An 18,904-nucleotide genomic window follows, 5' to 3' on the forward strand; every position below is an offset into this window, starting at 1 on the left:
TTCTATGACAAGTTATTAGTCTGAAAATAAGGATAGCAAGGTCCATCCCTGTAAAATTTAGTAATTTATGAAAGCTGTGGGTTTGGGATTTTGTTTTGTTTTGGATTTTTGTTGTTGTTTGGGATTTGTTTTTTGGGGTTTTTGGTGGGGTTTTTTGTTTGTTTTTGTTTGTTTGTTTGTTTGTTTTGTGGTGGTGGTGTGTTTTTGGTTTTTTTTTTGTTTGTTTGTTTGGTTCATTGGGTTTTGGTTTTTTGGGTTCTTAAACTAATTTGGGGATTTCTTAGCCAAAAAAATTACTTTGATCCCAACACCTTTAACCCTCTTTTATGTTTAACTCCCCTGCTAATCAATACTAAGCTGGTTTCCAATTAACTTATTGGAGCTACAGAGATGTTTTGAAACCATGGTACACGTGCTTTTACCTAAGACGGAATTTAAAACCAGACATAAAAGATTTAACAACAATGGGTGTGTCAAGTGTCGCAGTGGCCACTAGTGACCGCTGCTGTCCACTGCCCAGGCTGGCTCCAGTGGTGTGTGACAGGAGTGGGGAGCAGCCGGAGGCACGGAGCTTTAAAGCTGCTCCTCTGAAGCCTCTGCTCCACCCTGCGGAGCACCGGCTCCAGACACTGTAGCAGCCAGCAGCCCTCCAGGAAAGGAGAGATAAAAAGTACTGAGGAGGCTTGCCCCGGGGGGTAATCCAACTTTATTGAAGGGAATCCACAGAGGACAAGCAACAGTTGCAACACGACCACGCCTACACCAACTAGGGACCAATAAGCGGATTAGGAGGGAGGGATGCTGGAGGGATGGACTCACACCTGGTCCAATGGAGGGAGAGGTGGTCACATGCCCCAATGGGGCATCGAGGTTACTGACGGGACCATATTAGGGTAATTAGGGAGGGCTCAGGTGATGGACATTGAACTTTTGGGAACAACAGGAGGGGTTTGGGTGATTGATAGAGAAAGAGCCAGAACAAAGGGAGGAGATAACCACATTGGGAACAGCGGCGGGGTGGCTTGGGTCTGGGTAAACCAACTGGGAGTAGGAGTGGGGAAGGTAGGGATGAACCACTGGGGTACAAAGGATATACAAAGAACATATAAAAACACAATAAAAACATTGCATCACCACAGTCAAGCAAGGAAAAAAAAACCCTAACCTTCTATTGCCCTTCTCTCCTGGGCAAAGCTTTCACGCCATAACACTGGCCAGCTTACCTTCTATTCAGACATTTCTGTAAGTACTAAAACATATCCGTGCATAATAATACAGAAATATTGTATTAAGGAAAACAATTTAGAAGTTCACTGAAGACAACCACTTAAATATCTGCAACAAATATCTATATTTCACTTTTTTTCTACAGTTCCTTTATATTTAAGAAAGCGTGCTGAACTTGAAAAAATTTGTAAGGGTTTTTTAATGTCTTTAGCCTCAGTTCAAGTAAGTATATTCATAGTTATAGTTATATTTTTATATATATAGTAGTTTCTCAACTGATAAAATTTCTCTCACCTGTGGTCTAATACAATAAGAAAAGCATGCACATGAATGCCAAAATACTTTTTTTTTCTGTACTGTGGTCAAAGAAGTCCTCTCTATGTCATATGATATAGTTTCAGCATCTGTTTTTGATGTCTGAAAACGTTTCTTTCTCCAGTGTCTGTCTCTTCCCTTGCTCTCTCCTCACACCTGAAGATAAGCATTGACAGTAATTCATCTTGGTGTTCATTTTAAAAGCAACAGATTTTTTTTTTTTTTGGCTTCATAGAACAAAGTTTAATTAAAAAGAGAAAAACCCCCAGTTTTGAAACTACTCAGTAAATACTTGGTGCACACAATAAATGCCTCTTGTGTGCACGAAAAAGGGAGAGAACAACTGGAATGGTTTCAAAAGGCCACCACATGAATAAAGGTGTCATCAAGAAACAGCAAATCACTTTGAGTACATTACAGGAATACTTCACCTTTCTCAGAAACACTAAGCATAGGCCATTTTCAAGAACCTCCCCAGAACTTGTTAATCTTAATTATGTGCCTTAGCCTACTTGCTAGGAAGATGGAGTCTTCAGAAATGTTTGCAACTGATGGCAATCACAAAACAGGAACAACTTGCACATGAATGCTTTGTAGCCTTGCAGTGTGAAAGGCTCTGATACTTTCAGTGGAAGATTAGTCTTTATTTTCAAATAATCTCAAGAAAGCTGTTATTGCTATTATTACATACACTTGCTGACTATGTGACAGCATAAAAATTGCATGGGAGTTTTATGGTATGTTGTGGCAGAAAACATAATTTTCAGCACAACAGATGAACAGTGTGTGTATCATATTACTTTGGTATGCAATTAATAGAAAACCTTGTGCTGTGTGTTTGATTTAGTGAGTTGTAATGCTTTGTAGCAGATAACTGGCTCACGAAGCCTTGCCCATGAAGTCCTGCTAGAAGTAGGTGCAATGGTAAATCTCACTTTGTCAATGAAACCTATTTAGGAGGAAAGATTTATGTTAAACGGCTTTGTGCTTGTAGCCCTTCTCAAAATTATAACCAGGTTTTCCTTGTTACCTGCTTTTCACATTGGAGTAGGTGTTGCTATCATAACCCCCCATTCCTGCCCCTTCCCCTCTGCTGTCTATTGTCTGTTTCCACACTCCTCCCTGCTTCATAATCGCTCACTCACACTCATTTATCACTGGCTTACTCTGTCCTGCCTACACTATCTCCCATTTTTGTCATGGTGCACTGGTACATTACAAATACAATTAAACCTTTTACGATACTGCAGCTTTTGGCTAATGCATCCCAGCTTCAAGGTTGAAAGATTTCTGATATTACCACTGATATCAGTTCTTTCCCGTTTATCGGCAGTGTCCGGACTAATGCAGAAGTGTTGCATTAATTAAAGGAAGCATCCAGTAATGCTGCTGTTTTTGCCAGTCTGACACTGAATTGGAGCTTGATGCCTGCTCATGTTTTAAGAGCCATTCATCACACATGTCATCCCCAAGCAGCCAGCTGTCTGAGAAAAGCCTCATTTGCATTTCATCAGCTACACTCTCCCTCTTCTCCCTACCTTTTGTATGGAGCTTTGGCTTTTTTTAAAAGAGCATAGTCTTCAAAAGCAGCTTAGCTAAAATTAGTATTCCATTTAGAAAGATGATTTTCTTTAGTTCAGAGGTCTTAGAATTGATCTGAGTGGGAAAAAAGTGTCATACAAACATAGCCATGCAATCTGTCTGTATAAAGAAATTAATGCATTATGGGAGAAGACAAAGATTTTTATGATGATAATAGACTACACGTCTATTAGTTCTGTACATTAAGCTGTTAGAATTAATAAAACATTTCATTTATTTTGAAAGTTTCTCAAAGGGCATGGGATTTTAAAATCCCAGCAGCTCTGAATGATTCTGCATTATGTATTTTGATTTCCTTTATTGTTAGACTGAAATTGTCTGTGTCAGGTTATATTGAAGCCATTTTAGGAGTCCAAGGAACATGTGAAACTCTTTCAGTGTGCTCAAACCAGCTGGAGAAAAGAGAAAAAAATGAAATTATATGCTCACACTTTCATTCAGTGACTGACTTGATGAACTAATTTTTTGCTTTTGTTGCCTTACTGAATAGTGCAGAATCTGTAAGCAAACATATCTACCATACAGCAAAATGGCCAAAATGCAAATCTGTCTGAAAATATCTTTATATTTTAAACACAAATGTCGTGTACCTATAGATACATGTATATGGTTATGTGTCTTCACTTCAATTTTTGTGCACTGGCAGGACTTGTTTAGGGAAAAAAAAAAAAAAACAAACCCAGTTCAAATTTGGCCCCTATGTCCCTTTAGCTAAACAGCAATTATACAGAGACGTTGTAGTTTAACATTATGTAGTTCCCAGTCTAAAAATAAGGGTATACCTGTTTCTGAACTGTTTAAGATTTCCAAATATTTTTTTCTCCTTTTCAGAAGCACTGAATATCTATTCTTCCACCCGGCAGAGGAGATGCATCACCCACAACCATTGTGATTGAAGTTGTTATCTGTCACCAGTGGAGACAGACAGGGCTGTGTATGTACAATAGGTGTCTACAACTGAATCTAATTGGGGGGTTGGAACGAGATGATATTTAAGGTCCCTTCCAACCCAAACCATTCTGTGATTCTGTAATTCTAGGGGTAGGTGCTTTAGGGAGTGCTGGGCTGTGAGGTGCACCTTCCAGTTTGTCGGTCCAGAATGTACCTCCAGTCAAAACTAGCATGCAGAGGGGTATCTCAGTTCACCTGGATCTTACTCTGACTGCCTCTGGAAATGGCTGGTGTATGCATTTGGAAAGATCCTGAAGTTTTTACATAACTTGGACTAGATGCTTAACTGTTAAAGAACTCGAGATTCATTGTGTATTGTGTATGTTTTATGCTGAGCTTTTGGTCAAAAACCCAATACTTACCTGAATCTAGGTTAATATTAGCCAACAAATCCCTAACTTTATGTGTATATACTTAAGCCCTGTTCATCTTAATAAAGTTTACAAAGTGTTTTACTGCAGAGGCTGTATGGTTGAACTGTTAAAAAGAAAATGTGTGTTTGAATTGGCAGTACAAATGTAACTTTTATTTATTCTGATTTTTCTTATTTTAGCTGTCCCATTTTACACTGAATTTTAAATAGTTTCTTTTAAATCCTAGCAAAACTTACTAATTTTGGGATTACTAGTCAATGTCCAATCCCAGCAGAAGTAAAGGAAACATAAACATCTCAGAAGTCTGACTTATAATAGTAAGTGTGCAAGGGATCCGCAGTTCAGAGCAGCTTTGTGGTGGGGTTCTCTGTGCTTTCTTGGTCACAGAGCAAATACAGGATAGGGCATCTTGCTTCTCTCTTCTTCACAAACATGGCTTATTTAATTCTGTGTCCATGCTGACCAGTCAAGCAGTGGGACCACCCTCAGGAAGCCAGAGAAGGGACTGGCAATGAAGTGAGATGTAGAGGATGGAAGGTGTGGAAACAGCCAGGAGCCCATGCCATTTCTTCTTCCCAGAAGTTCCAGAGTCAGAAGGTCGTGGTCATAGGTGGTGTCTCCTTTCCAGAGCTATGTTTATGATGCATTTGAGCATAGAGTTGCATCAGGGACATAGCTCTGTATGGAGATGATTTAGCTGTGTGCTTTGTCAGCCTTGGGAAAAGATCTCCACCTTAGTCAGGTGAGCACTGGACTCCGTCTCTGTTCCAAGTCTAACAGCTTATTGTGCATGAGGTATGGCAATACTGTGCCTGCAATTCCAGGAGAAATTTCGACAAATTAAAAAAAATAAAGGCAAGAAATGTGTCTATGCACAACTACAAGGTTTGCTCTGTTTATATTTCAGAGTGAGCAAACCGGAAAGAAACATAGGTCTCACATATATTTTTTATAGCTTTTGATTTCTTTAAAGAATCATTTATCATTTTTAGTCAATAGGAAAAAGGACCCTCAGAGATATAATTTTTCTATGGTACATTTTGTTGCAGCCACTCCCTGTCCTATTCTTTCTTTTGTACAGTACCACAGCTGTTCTTTGTGTGACACTGTAGCTGCTCCTGCTATTTCTACCACAGACCTGGAAAAACAGCAATAGTTGGCTTAGTTTTTGTACATGGTCAAAATTTAATACATTTGTATCTGTTATTCCTTATATAGCTTCTCCACAAAGTTATTTAATATCACATTTGGGAGTGTGAAGGGCAAAAACTTGAACATGCACTATAATACTTTAATGTTTCTTGTAATTTTTCAAATGAATGTCTTTTAAGTAGTATAGAGATAAAGATTTTTAAATAAAATTGATTTCAGTTTCCTGGTTTTAGCATATTATGGACTATCTCACCAATACCTTTAAACTAACCATGTGTACATGTACATCTTTATTGTAAAATAGTAAAAAGTATCAGTGTCATCTTTGGGGTTTGACACCTGCTGTGAATTTAGAGCTTTTTCAGATTTTTTTTTAACCAAGTCATCTCACTGGGTTAATCACTTATCTATCCCCCAAATTATACAACTTCTGCCTTGCTCTGACGTGCACTTAATTTGCTTTACACTTTACAGATTATTTTCTGCTAATATGATTAGTGGAGTTTTTTTTAGGGATTATTACCGGAATCAGATCTGGTTTTAAATTCTTTAAAAGTTGTCATCTCTCTTTTGTCCAATTTATCAGATACACAATTATAGAACCATTTTGTTTTTCAATCTCAGAGCAAAATATATATACATGCAGGCTTATCTCTATTTCCAGATGGAAAATGGGAATTATTTGTAAAAGTAATTAAGAAGGATTGATTCCTAATCAAATTAAAATACTTGGAAGCCATATTCTGTGAACCCAATTGTCATTTAAATAGCATCTGGATTGGTACCTGAATAGACTAATAGTTCTGAAGGCAAAGAAATGAATTTTGGTCCTTTATAAAGCAATGACTTATAGGCCTGAGCAAATACGTGACAGCAGCAGCATCGTATATGAAAAGTTTACAGTCCCTGTGCAGACAAAGCATAGGGGATTAGACCCCATCTGAGAGACAGGGTGGAGACAGCCTGGTAGGGAGAAGAATGAGCAGCAACTTCGGGAGCAATGTGTGGGGAAGCCACTTTCCATATAAAAGGGAGTCTGGAGAGGGAAGAGGGGGGTCCAGGGGGAGGGTGTCTGGCAGAGACCAGCTGGGAGGACAGTGAAGTGACCTGGACCGGGAGGAGAGGCAGACACCAGGATGTGAGCAGAAGAGAAGAATCAGAAAGAACCACAGAACTCTTGTGGATGTCCCTGAACGCTGCAGGTTTCAGCATGAGGTGATGTTTGTCTGGAAAGTGTTCCCACTGCCTAAAAAGACAGTGCTCCCTCCCAAAGAACTGATGCAGGGCAGCAAGGGAAGGTCACATGTACTCAGGGCCCCTCACGTCATAGAGGGGTAAGAGGAAACTGTGGGTTGCCCCTGAAATGAGGAGGAACTGGTCAGAAATGCTCGTGCGTTTGCAATCCTAGAGAAATTTGCTGTGTTCCCATCCAAGCAATTTTATAGTGAGGTTTGTGGGGGGATTTCCCTGTTAAAGATGTCAAGAATCAAAAGAATCAAAAGGTGTTGAAATGGCAATGGAAGGAACAACAACTGAGAGCGAGGGTGAGCCACGGGCACTGCGGTGTAGCCTGAGGCCTCTGAGATAAAGGAGGGGAAGAGAAGTGTCAAGGTCTGTGCCTGGCACCCAAAGAAGAGCATCAGGGACTTGTGGAACGAGTGCAGTAGCACTTTCTTCCTGCCTTCATACAGATTTATTTTTTCTCTCTCTCTCCAGCTTTGCCCATCCTCCATCTCTTTGACTGCTGAGGAATGAGGGTAGCCTGGACACTCAGGCAACACAGGGAAAGTATGGCCAAGGGAGGCTGAGATGAGGTAAGAAAAGAACCTACACTATGACAAGATGAACCAGGAAAATACAGCTGCCAGGAATCCTACAATCAGCTTTATGCAGCTGTTTCTTGTGCCTTACCCCGAGGATGCTGTTTGGCCCAAATCTGCAAGCTCTTTCTATGTCGCTGAACTTACCAGCTTCTCACTTCCACCCTTCTGTTATTTTTCTCTCCTTGTATTTCCATCATCATATTTTTCTGGTTCTCCTTAATATTTATTTTTTTCTGATTCTTCAGAAAGAAGACCATGGGAGGCAGAGGTTGATAGAAACACATAAAATTTTGCTGATTTTGGCCTAGATCAATTTCCCTTGGGTATATCCTCTTGTAAGTTTTCTTTCTTAAGAAAACTTTAGATTTCCGACTCCTGATTGTGCAATATGTAAATATAAAAGAGGCTGTTGACAAAGAGGATTGGAAAGACTTAATTTATGTGAACAAAAAATTTGTGGATTAAATTGTCTTAAAAGCTTCTGCTACTGTTTACATTTACATTTCATTCAGAATAAATTTTAGAAATTAAAACTTATATTAAACCATTAGGAATTAAACTACAACTCTGAATGATTGTCATGGAAATTTATTTTCTTCATAATTACATTTGTTTCAGTAGGAGACACAAAAATAAAAGTTGGAAAGAAACCTCTTTCATTTGACAAAGCAAAACAGTTGCCATGACTGCTATAGGATAGTGGTCCAGACTGGTTAAAGCTCTGGAATAGTGAGATAATTTGCAAAGTAAAATGCATATGCAAATTAGTTGATCAAATCAGTACACTATTTTTCCATGTGTTTGAAGTGAAAGAAAGAAAGGGCAAGACAAACAGTAGCAGGATGACATAATATATGTTATTATTGTTAACGTAATTTAATAAATTTAATAAACACGAGGAAAATGAAATCTCCAGCCCTCACGAGGCTATGGACAGCAGCAATTTCAGTGACAATGCAGTGTATAGCTGAGATTGTACCTGGTGCACAAGCACCTAGGGATGGCATTTACTCCATCTGACTAACATCATCGGCAGTGTTGTCATCTGGGCTTCTCTTGCAGCCAACAGAGAGAAAACAGCTCATACAGGACAACAGCTCAGGCTGCACACGGCAGCTTGGTCCTCACAACCCTTGCTGGTTCTCAGTAGAATATTAGTAACGAGATTAATTCCAGCAACCTGGCAAATGTTAGGTGTTAATTACTGTTTGTTAGACTTTCACACCTTTATATGTAATGTCCTGGAGGTTTTTCTGGATCTTGCTATAAGGAAAACTTTCAATGAGCAGAAGGCCTATACTCGTGTGACATTTCTGTCTGCAATGAACAAGTCACTACTGAGATTAATTCCTTTTATTTTGAAATGCCTACATTTTGTAGAAGAAAAAGCATATCTAGATTCCTAAAATTTGCTAAAATCAATTAATGTTTGGCAATATGCTCAGAAAATGATATTTTTGGTTTTATCTATACTAGGTCAAAAAGATGGCAGGTATTTATTGAAGTAGCTTTGGCTTGACTGGTATGTATGCTGAGGTATCTTATTCTGAAATTAAAATTGGTACTGGAGAGCGATCAATGGAGAGCAATAAAAATGCCTATTTTGAGTAACAGATATGTTGATATTTTTATCTAGTGTCTGTTTTCCACTCCAGAAGTGGAATATGGCCAGGGAATTTTTATCTTTTGTTTGAAGACTTAAATAGCTACCTGGACATAATTAAATAAATAGTAATACTGTATTAATTTAAAAAACAGTAGACTTCCAGATCAACTGAAAAAATGTAGTTGTTGCAATTTTTAATGAAAATCCTTCTGCTCCACTGTTTACTCAATATATTGTATCAGCTCCTTAAAAAAAGCTCTTTGGAGCTAGACTTAAAATCTCTGGAAAGCATAGTATCTGTATGGGGTTCTACAAACAGAATAAGATAATTTCTCATGCTGTGTACATGCCAAATGAATTAGCATTACTGACTGAAAAATTTTAATGGCACAAAAGGATGAGGTTCAGTTCTCCCGAGAAAACTCAGGGAAGGAAGTGGCCATCAAGCCAGACTTCATCACAGAAACAACTCTCATTAATTTTAAAAATCTGCTGACTTTTTGGAATGGTTACAGCAAATGACTTATGAAATGAAAAATTCTTTCCCAACCCAGTGAGCTTTTCAATCAATGTTCTCCATGATGTGCTGTTTGCTAGCTGTCTCAACTCAGCAATCCTAAAAATATTTAGCAATATAAATGTACATTTTAATAGCTTGCTCTGATCTCTCTTTTGATATCTGACTTTCATGATCTGCCTCCATTCATCCACAATCTCTGGTGCCATCAGCCGAAAAGTCACTTTCTCTCCAGGGTTCACCTGAAGGCGTTTGAACTGCTCAGCTCCCCCCAGCCCCCACCTCAGCACTGCTCCACATCCCCATCAGTCTCACCAAATTTTTTTTTTACTTTTTTTTCTCTCTCATGAAAAATATAATAACAGTTTCTTCCTGTGCATACTCCATGCCCCGAGGAGAAGATTAAATTAAATTAAAACTTAAAAGAGGCTTTACCGATGGCTTAAATTTCTAGTTAAACTGCCTGAGCTACAAATAAGTTTTATGCAGGTTATTGTTCTTTAGCTAAAGCACCGTTACTGTAAGCCTTTGTGGCAGACAGACTAATCACTGCTGAGGGAGAGAGGGTTTGTTTGCTGGCTGGCCACAATGCTCCTTGCTGACTAACTTTTCCACCTTTTTCTGACTGTTCAACTCGTTCTTTTCTCAGTGGCCAAACAAGTAAGATCTGAGAAGCCATCAGGTTCTGTCCCTCTGGGGAAGGAGGGCATTTTGCACCAGGAATTAAGCTATTTGGGGCATATCCTTAACACAATTCACAGGAATCATCAGGGTCATGAAACAAGGTTTCCTATGTGTTTGCTCTGGGTTTTATTAGCAGTCGCTGTTGGAGAGGTGTTTGTCTCTCAGCCAAACAATACAGGAGCCTGAACCAGCCTGGTGTAACCCCCAGCATCACAACTTCTGGTTTAGAGGAGCAGCAGGGAAGAACAAAAGCCTGTGGAGATGCTTTGAACAGGCCCGTGCTGTGCCGTGCACGAGCCCTGTAGCAAAGCTGGCTGCTTCAGCAGGAATCTCTCTGCCCTTGAATGGCACAGCTCCTCATCCTGGCAGGGAGGGAGACAGCCTTGCTGGGGTGACAGCCCTGGTGCTGTTTGCTGAGGGAGCACACAGAGCAGAGGTGAGTACAAAGGGATATTGGTGAGTTACAGCTTACATTTTCTCTTTGATTCTCTATTTCTTTTTCAGTAGTTTGTGGGATAAGCTAAGGTTCCCCAAGGCTAAGAGTGTCAGGGCCAGTCCTGTTCAATGCCTTTATTGATGATCTGGATGAGGGGATTGAATGTACCCTTCAGTAAGTTCACAGACAACACTAAGTTAGGTGAGAATGTTGATCTGCTGTAGGGTAGGAAGACTCTGCAGAGGGATCTGGACATGCTGGATTGATGGACCAAGGCCAACAGTGTAAAGTTCAGCAAGGTCAAGTGCTGGGTGCCACACTTGAGTCACAACAACCCAGGCAGCACTACAGGCTTGGAGAAGACTAGCTGGAAAACTGCCCAGAGGAAAAGGACCTGGGGGTGCTGGTCAACAGCAGCTGAACATGAGCCAACAGTGCCCAGGTGGCCAAGAGGGCCAATGGCACCTGGCCTGTATCAGCAATAATGTGGCAGCAGGACCAGGGCAGTGATTGTCCCCCTGTCCAGCTGTGGGCCCCTCTCTACAAGAAAGAGGTTGAGGGGCTGGAGCATGTCCAGAGAAGGGCAACAGAGCTGGGGAAGAGTCTGGAGCACAAGTCAAGAGCAGCTGAGGGAGCTGGAGGTGTTTAGCCTGGAGAAAAGGAGGCTCAGGGGGACCTTACGACTCTCTACAACTCCCTCAAAGGAGGGTGGAACCGGGTGGGGATCGGTCTCTTCTACCAGGAAACAAATGATAGGGCTAGGAAATGGCCTTAAGCTGTGCCAGGGGAGGTTCAGGTCAGACATCAGGAATAATTTCTTCAAAGGAAGAGTTGAAAACCACTGGAACATGCTCCCCGAGGAGGTGGTGGAGTCACCATCCCTAAAGGTGTTCAGGAAATGACTGGACATGGCACTCAGTGCCTTGGCCTGGTTGACAAGGTGGTGATCAGTCAAAGGTTAGACTCAATGATCTTGGAGCTCTTTTCTAACAAAATGATTCTGTGATTCTGTGTGTACAGTTGGAGGAAGACACTGGAGGATTATGTACCTTCAACACACAAAACCTGTGGAACAAATTATTGCTGTGTAACACAGACCAGTTTCTGGTGCTGGGGGGTCTCAGAATTTTGCACTTGATTGCTGTGTATGTAGACTTCTATCAGTCACCTTGGCTCTGGATGGTATGGGAAGACCACAGTCTTCCTTGTCTCACAAACATCAAAGGTATTTCTGCACTGATAAAAAATGAAAGCACATAGGGTTATGTCACTCTAATGAATAATAGAAATGTGTAGCATTTGTGTATGTAATAAATATTACCTTTCTGTGCTAGGTAAATAAAACTGATTTTCTTGCAATGACTTACATCCTAGGCCATCATAAAAGAACATGTTAATAATAAATATGAACTGAGAAAATCTGAAGCAATAGGGATTGTCAGATAACTTTCAACAAAGTGAGCAAGCAAGATGAATTTTAAAACTTGCCCGAGTGTTTCAGTTATTCTGTGTATGAAGGATAACATTTCGAACAATAGCTCCTTGATTGCATATCCCTGTAAGATGCATAGGAAGGTCAAAAGAGGCATGGAAAATTCAGGAATCAAAGAGCACAGAAGTTTGCACCTTTAGTTTGTTGGCATGAAACTGAAGCAGAATCCTAAAAGTCTGCGCTTGTTTGTCAGTGAGAAGAGTCTGTTTGGAAGTACAGCATGTGATAATATAATCCTTGTTATTAGTACAGCATGAATGATGTTCTGCTGTGGATTAAAGAGAAATGAGGAGAAACAGCAGGTTTCAGAGCTGCTGGCCGTGGCACCATCAATTACCTGTCTTGCTTAGGTCCCAGGAGGTCTGGCATTTTCCCAGCTATAACTCCTTTTAGGCAACATCTCTGTGTTGGAGCTGAGAAGCATCACTGTGCTACCTGCCTGATGTGTGACAAAGTCCTTGTGCAACAAGTTAAGCTCAGTGTAAAATTATGCTGAAGGCAGCATGTGAGGCAGCACAAAATGATCTTAATGAAGTGGATTTTTTTCTCTTTTTTTGTGACAGCAATGGCTAGACATTTTATCAAATCAAAAAAATGGCATTCAATAGACTGAGCCAGAATTTAAGCCTCACAGAATGTTTTGAGATGAATTGATTCAAACAATTGGTCTTTTTTTTCCTTTATTTTGTATATGAGCATACACAACAGCAAATACTAAATCCCCAAACTTGAACTGCTGGTTTAACCTTGTTGAAAAACATGAAACTTGATGCTGCTTACCTTTCCCTTGTTTCACAAAGGTGTTCTCTTACATAGGACACAACCTTAAAGTAAGAAAAAAGGATACCAGGTGTGGTTTGAAATGGTATCATCACATTTTAAAAGAGTTTAGAGGGATATCATGTTCCAGGAGAAGAAATGTAAATCTGTCCCCGGACTTTGGATGACAGATCCCTTCCTGACAAAAATGTCAGAGTCTATGCCAGTGATAATTTTCTCCAGGAATCTCCACTTGGTGTTTCTTTAAGTCTGGTGCTAACATTTTTTCTGTATCCTTTCCATTCTCTTTCATGATCCCTGAACTCCATGTTTCAGTCTCATCAGTCTTGCATTATGTTTACATATGTGCTACAGTAAACACATGCAGTGTTTTGTCCAAAGTCTTCCAGATTCTTGCAGTCTCAGGAGAGGCACATGAGGATGGCCTCAGGAAAGGAATCATAAATAGGTGCATATTTGCTCTTGTGACTGTATACTTTAATCTAATTGAGCATTCATGGAAAAAAATATCTGCTTTATTACTTACCATAAATCCAAGATAATTCTATTTAATGTTCCTTTAACTGACAAAAAAGGATAAACATTGCTAACTATAAACATGACATAAATAAAATCTGGCATTCCTCCCATTCCCCACCCGTTGTCCCAGTTGGCTATTTTATCATATCACTCGATATAAAATTTAACAGTATGGTATATAAATGATCCTTTTTTTTTATTCTTTTGCATAATAATTGGATGGTTTCCAGTAATAAAGAATAGTAAAGCTACAATTTATTCCAAATCATAAACATCTTTTTTTTTTATATGTGTTTCTTTGTTTTTATTGTGGAGAAAACAATACAGCAGCCAACAGAGAGCTACATCAGTAGAAAGCAATAGTTGTTTGAAAAGAACTAGAGCCACTTGAATTCTATCTGAATTTAGCTGACTTGGTGTCTTACTCCTTGGCTCAGGGAAGTAGAGGAAATGCTAAAATGGTGACACAAATTGATGTTAATAAATTAGTACGCTCATAAAAGGGGACTCCCAATTTTAGTGCTAACAGCACACCATTATATGCAGCATAATGTAGTTTAAAAGGCACACTGATAAGTGGCTGTATTCAAATTCATTTCTGTGCCCTTTTGTGTTCTTATCTACTCTGGTCCAGCAGACAATCCAGCTTTTCACTAACCTCTGGCACTCCACCATCAGCAATAATCCATGCTCTCCTTTATATCCCCGTAGCTCCTGTAACGAGCATCACCTGTGGTATGTGACATTTGGAGCTGCAGCAGCAGCAAAAGGGACCTGCTCTGGTGCCTGCTGGTGGAAGAGGCTCCATTGCTCAGGGCCCATGGGAACCTGTCTGTGTGCCCCAGAGCAACACCAGGGAAATGGCTAAATACTCCTCATCTCCACCGAGCTGAGCCCCGGCCCCTAATCCTTGTAATTGCTGCTTGCTAAAAGGAAATCACCACACAGGGTCCTGAACTCACACAGGATGCTTGGCCTGCCTCTGACAAAACTATAAGACAGCTTGCATTTGAGATAAATTCCTTATTTGAATCAAATAGATTACCATGGCAGAATCTCAGTTTTAAAGGACTTGATTTCCTTTAAATATTAATTTTAAGCGGGTATTTTTGCAATCATATGTATTTTTAAATTCCTCTTGTATATTCTAAGTGTATTTATACTGAAATTGGAAACTTTTTCCCTCTAGGAATTTATATATATTTATCAATAAATATGAGCATGAACATGTGTATGTAAACAACTTTGAATTGTAGCAGCTCAGTAAGGGAATAAGTGGCCTTGTAATTTTTTCAAAATAACAGTTGACAATGAACAGCACTTTGAAAAGAATAGGTTTTATAGAGCTATAAGCAGAATACCAAAACCTAGGAAACAATAAAGCAGAATAAGAAAGCAGAAGAATAAGAAGCTGAATAAGAAAATAAGCAGAATACCAAAACCAGAAATATATACAGAAATGTCATTCCAATTGTCTGAACAGAGTGCTTTTAAATACTTTCATTTTTTGTTTGGTGGGTTATTGGTTTTGTGGTTTTTTTCAGAAGAAAATCTAGCTGAGAAGTTTAATAAATATATTTTCTTAAAGCAAAGGGCAGTTTAGCACCAAGACTGTTACACTCATCTGTAAAATAAGAGACGTGGTGTCAGGATTTTCAACATGGCAGCAAACATTCTTCCAAAACCACAAGTTTACCAAAATAAAAGCTTTTTGTTGCTGGACTGATATGTTGAAAGAAGTAGAATTCAAGTCAAGAAATGTCCCAGACTAAAACCAATTTCTCTAGCAGTAGAAATACAAGATTACCAGGGCTATAGAACAAAACTATTCTGTCTCATAATACAATTTGCAATAGAGGAGGTAATATTATTTTCTCTTTCAGAAATTCACTGAGACAGACAGCAAAGAAATAATGTATTTTGAACTGTCAGATATGCTTACCATATTTTAGCATCTCATTTATGTATGTCTGACATCTGCTTTTGCTCTGGACTTCTCCAAAGAAATAGATGTATGGTCTCAAAATATTGCCTTTTAAAAAGAGAAAAATATTCAGTCATGCTATGAATCAGCAGATAACACAGGCAGAATATTCTGCCTCTTGAAACTGAGTGACTGACTGGTAATACTCCATAAATTGTAACCCTGCTCTGCACATCCTTTATTTTTTACTGGAGGAAGTGAACAAGTTGTCATGTTACAAGTACCACATTAACTACTATCTATTGATTGGTTGGGTTTTTTTGGGCTTGGGTTTTTTTTTTTTAACTCATAGCAAGATAAGTGTATGGAGGTAAAAAACATAACAGAAGGACCACTCTGTGAACATGAAAATCTAAAATCTTTTACTAACTAAAGGAACTTGCTCCCTTACAGCTCAGAGTCCTGGACATTACTCATCAGAGAACACAAACAATAATACCAGGATTATAATGCCACCCACCAGTATTGAGGATTAGTATGGCAAAGGTTTGGTTCCCCCATACTGGTGCAAAATAATTCTGCCTAGCAGGAAAAAACAGACCTCTTTTAGCTAATGTGCTCATCTGCAAAGCAATTTATATAATTTATGTTGCTTCAGACTTTGCCCCTGGCTTGTGAGTACGGGAGTTGGAGCTCCTAATTATTTTAAAGACATCAAAAAAAAAGCTTTCCATTAGATCACTTTGTTTTCTCATTTTTTATGACCACCTGACAGTTTTGAAAAGGTATAGGAGGGCTATAAAAACAGCCATCAAATGCAGCAGTGTTGCATTGCAAGGCCAGCCATGTTGCTATAGCACAGGGAGACATCCACGTACCACACGAATCTCAGAAAAATCTCCTGAAACATGGGGTTCTCTAGAAAAGAAAGGTAACAACAAAGAAAATATGTAGAGACCTGTCAAGAGTGTAGTCCTGTTGTGAGTGACTCTGGCTGTCCTGTGGTCAGTGATGTGTCTCTTAGCCTGACCAAGTTTTTTGATGAAATTTAGTGGAATACTTCAGATTTAGCTGTTCACAGGAATCAATCCAGATCACAATCAGTTGCTCCTTCACTTCCATGTGAGCAGGTGCAGCCACGAAGAAGACATGATGGGGTGACAGTTGAAATGAGATTCAGAGCCCCTTGATACTGGTTTCCACTTCTTGGTAAAAATTCAAGATTACAGTTTATGCACTAACCCCTCTGTCCTTCTGAAACAGGAGAATTGGAGCTGCTCACACATACCAAGCCTGCAGTCACAGTCAGTCACCAAATGCTGCCTGCAGCACACGAGCAGCAGGGCTGGGTGAAGCTGGATGTCCACAGAGATCCCTGGAGAAGGACACAACTGAGGTGGGTGTGAGAGGTTTTGTACATGGGACAGGAGGCTGATTTGCAGGTCGCTAGTGGAGTTTTCTTCTCTTGTTGGTTAACTGCACAGAAATTTGTTCCTTTCACAAAGATCTACTTCCTTGGACCTTACTGATTCATTAGGAGCCTCCTTCTCATGCATGGGATTTCTTTCGTGGGAGAAGAGGACAAGAGTCAGAGGAATGGGAAATTGTTGTGTAAGCTGGGGTTGTGCAAAAATTGCAGGGTTCCAGTGCTGTTGTTACTTTAATTATTCAAATAAACAAGAGACATAAATTATCTTGACAGTGCCTGCTGGCCACCTGCCTAGCCAAATGTTGGAGAAAATATCTATGATATTCAAGGAGGAAATACAGTTGAAAATGGCATTGTACTCTTCCAGTAAGCTTTATCTGCTATTAGTGTTTAATTAGTAACTGTAAAGAGATTTCTTCCTTACCTATTGAGTGAGATTTTTAAATAGTGACTATACTAGGTAAGGATAATTAAGGAACTATTCTGAGTATAATCTTGGCCTTAGTAAAGGTAGTAGGAATGTTTCTTCTTTCCTTCACTTGTTATTGTGTTGAAAGAAGCAAAATAAATGAAAATATGCTTAGTAAGCTCAGTGAGACTTTAGTGGAAATACTTTTATCCTTAATAAAGAAAATAATTTCATTAGTGAAACAAAGCCATTCAGTCAAAAACAAGCTATAGACTTAAACTAATAGTTTTGCTACTGTTACACATTTATGTCTTTTCACCACTTCACTGTATAAGTTGCCTCAAGATACTGAGGGGCTTTGTTAATTCTAGGAAGCCCCTACCCCCTGAACTCTTCTTTCTTGCTTACATCAACCTTTTAGTCTCATTGGTACCCTCATCCAGTATCCTTGCACAGACCAGGGAGAAGGTTCATTCTTGAAGTGCTGCTTCCTGCTGTCTTGTCCTCTCTCAGCTCACAAAGCTGGCTGCTCATGCTGGAAAAATGGAGGATTTCTGTGGTGCAGCTGAAACAAAAGCCATACTCAGTAAAACAACAAGATGACCTGCAGCAGCAGTAGGCTTCTGTTGAGTTGAATAGCCTGACACGTGGTGATTGTTTTTGGCCAAATTAGTAGTGGCATGTCTTCTGGAAAGGGGGAAATCCTGTATTTTTATGATGAATATCAATAAAGAACTTCACCTGCTTATCTTAACAATGTTGAAATGAGAAGAACAACAAGGCCAGGGTAGAGGAGAGAACCTTTAAGCGGAAACACTTTAGACACTTAAATGATTTCCATTTCTAGACTTAGCTGTGAGCATATATTTGCTTATTAGAGATGCATGGGAGCAAAGATAAGCTGAGGTGGTTTTAGAATAAGCTGCCCAGAAGTAAATAGCTTTTGAATCTCTGTTTTTAAATATTAAAATTCCTCTCAGTTGTATTTGAAGTGTTTAATGAGAGAGAAAAAAAATGTAGTCTATTTCAATCTTTTCCCCAGCTGAGCTACAAATTTGCTTACAAACTTATTGTTATCATGAAGTTAATAATCACACTGACAGCAGAGAACAGTTGGAGTGTGTGAGGCTTTCGTTTCTGCTGGGTTCAGAATCCTGCTAATGACTCCGATTCGCTCTTTCCTTCCCTCCTCTCCTGGAGCCGTGTCAGATGCCCACCACCTCTCAGAGCACATTAAACCTAATGTGGGATTCAAGAGCGTGCAGAGTGCTGCCCAATGTCAGAGCTCTCTGGCAGAGGAGTTGTTTGAATTAATACTGCACATTAATTCTTTGGTGGAATTAAAATAAAAGTTAGAAAAAGAGAGGAAGAGAGCCTGACTGATTTCTTCCCAAGGGCTTTGCCAGCTCAGCGTCTGCACGCGGCCATCAGACACGGCAGGTGCCTGACAGCAAGGGGAGCAGGAGAGAGCAGGAGTCAGGACTTCTGACTCTGAGAAATCTCTGTTCACAGTTGGTTCCACAACACGTGATCAAAATTATTTCGTGAAAACCCATAAACAAGTTGGAAAGTAAAAGAAAGGCTGGCTGGAGCCAAGCTGAGCCCCTTCAATCACCTAGTAAAGTATACATGACTTGTATTCAAAAAGTTTCAGTCAACCCTGT

General features: G+C 39.6%; 1 long non-coding RNA gene across 2 annotated transcripts; it reads left to right on the plus strand.

The window, feature by feature from the left end:
- The first annotated feature begins 951 nt into the window (after positions 1-951).
- On the plus strand, positions 952-16,792 carry LOC138119901 (uncharacterized). Of its 2 annotated transcripts, none has more exons than XR_011155662.1 (4): positions 952-1,242; positions 3,976-4,078; positions 7,338-7,435; positions 16,666-16,792. It is a non-coding gene; the product is annotated as an uncharacterized lncRNA (long non-coding RNA). The 2 variants fall into 2 exon arrangements; XR_011155656.1 differs by lacking the exon at positions 16,666-16,792 and adding an exon at positions 7,690-8,172.
- The last annotated feature ends 2,112 nt before the right edge of the window (positions 16,793-18,904 follow it).

Source organism: Aphelocoma coerulescens, chromosome 1, assembly GCF_041296385.1.
Source record: "Aphelocoma coerulescens isolate FSJ_1873_10779 chromosome 1, UR_Acoe_1.0, whole genome shotgun sequence".
NCBI lineage: Eukaryota > Metazoa > Chordata > Aves > Passeriformes > Corvidae > Aphelocoma > Aphelocoma coerulescens.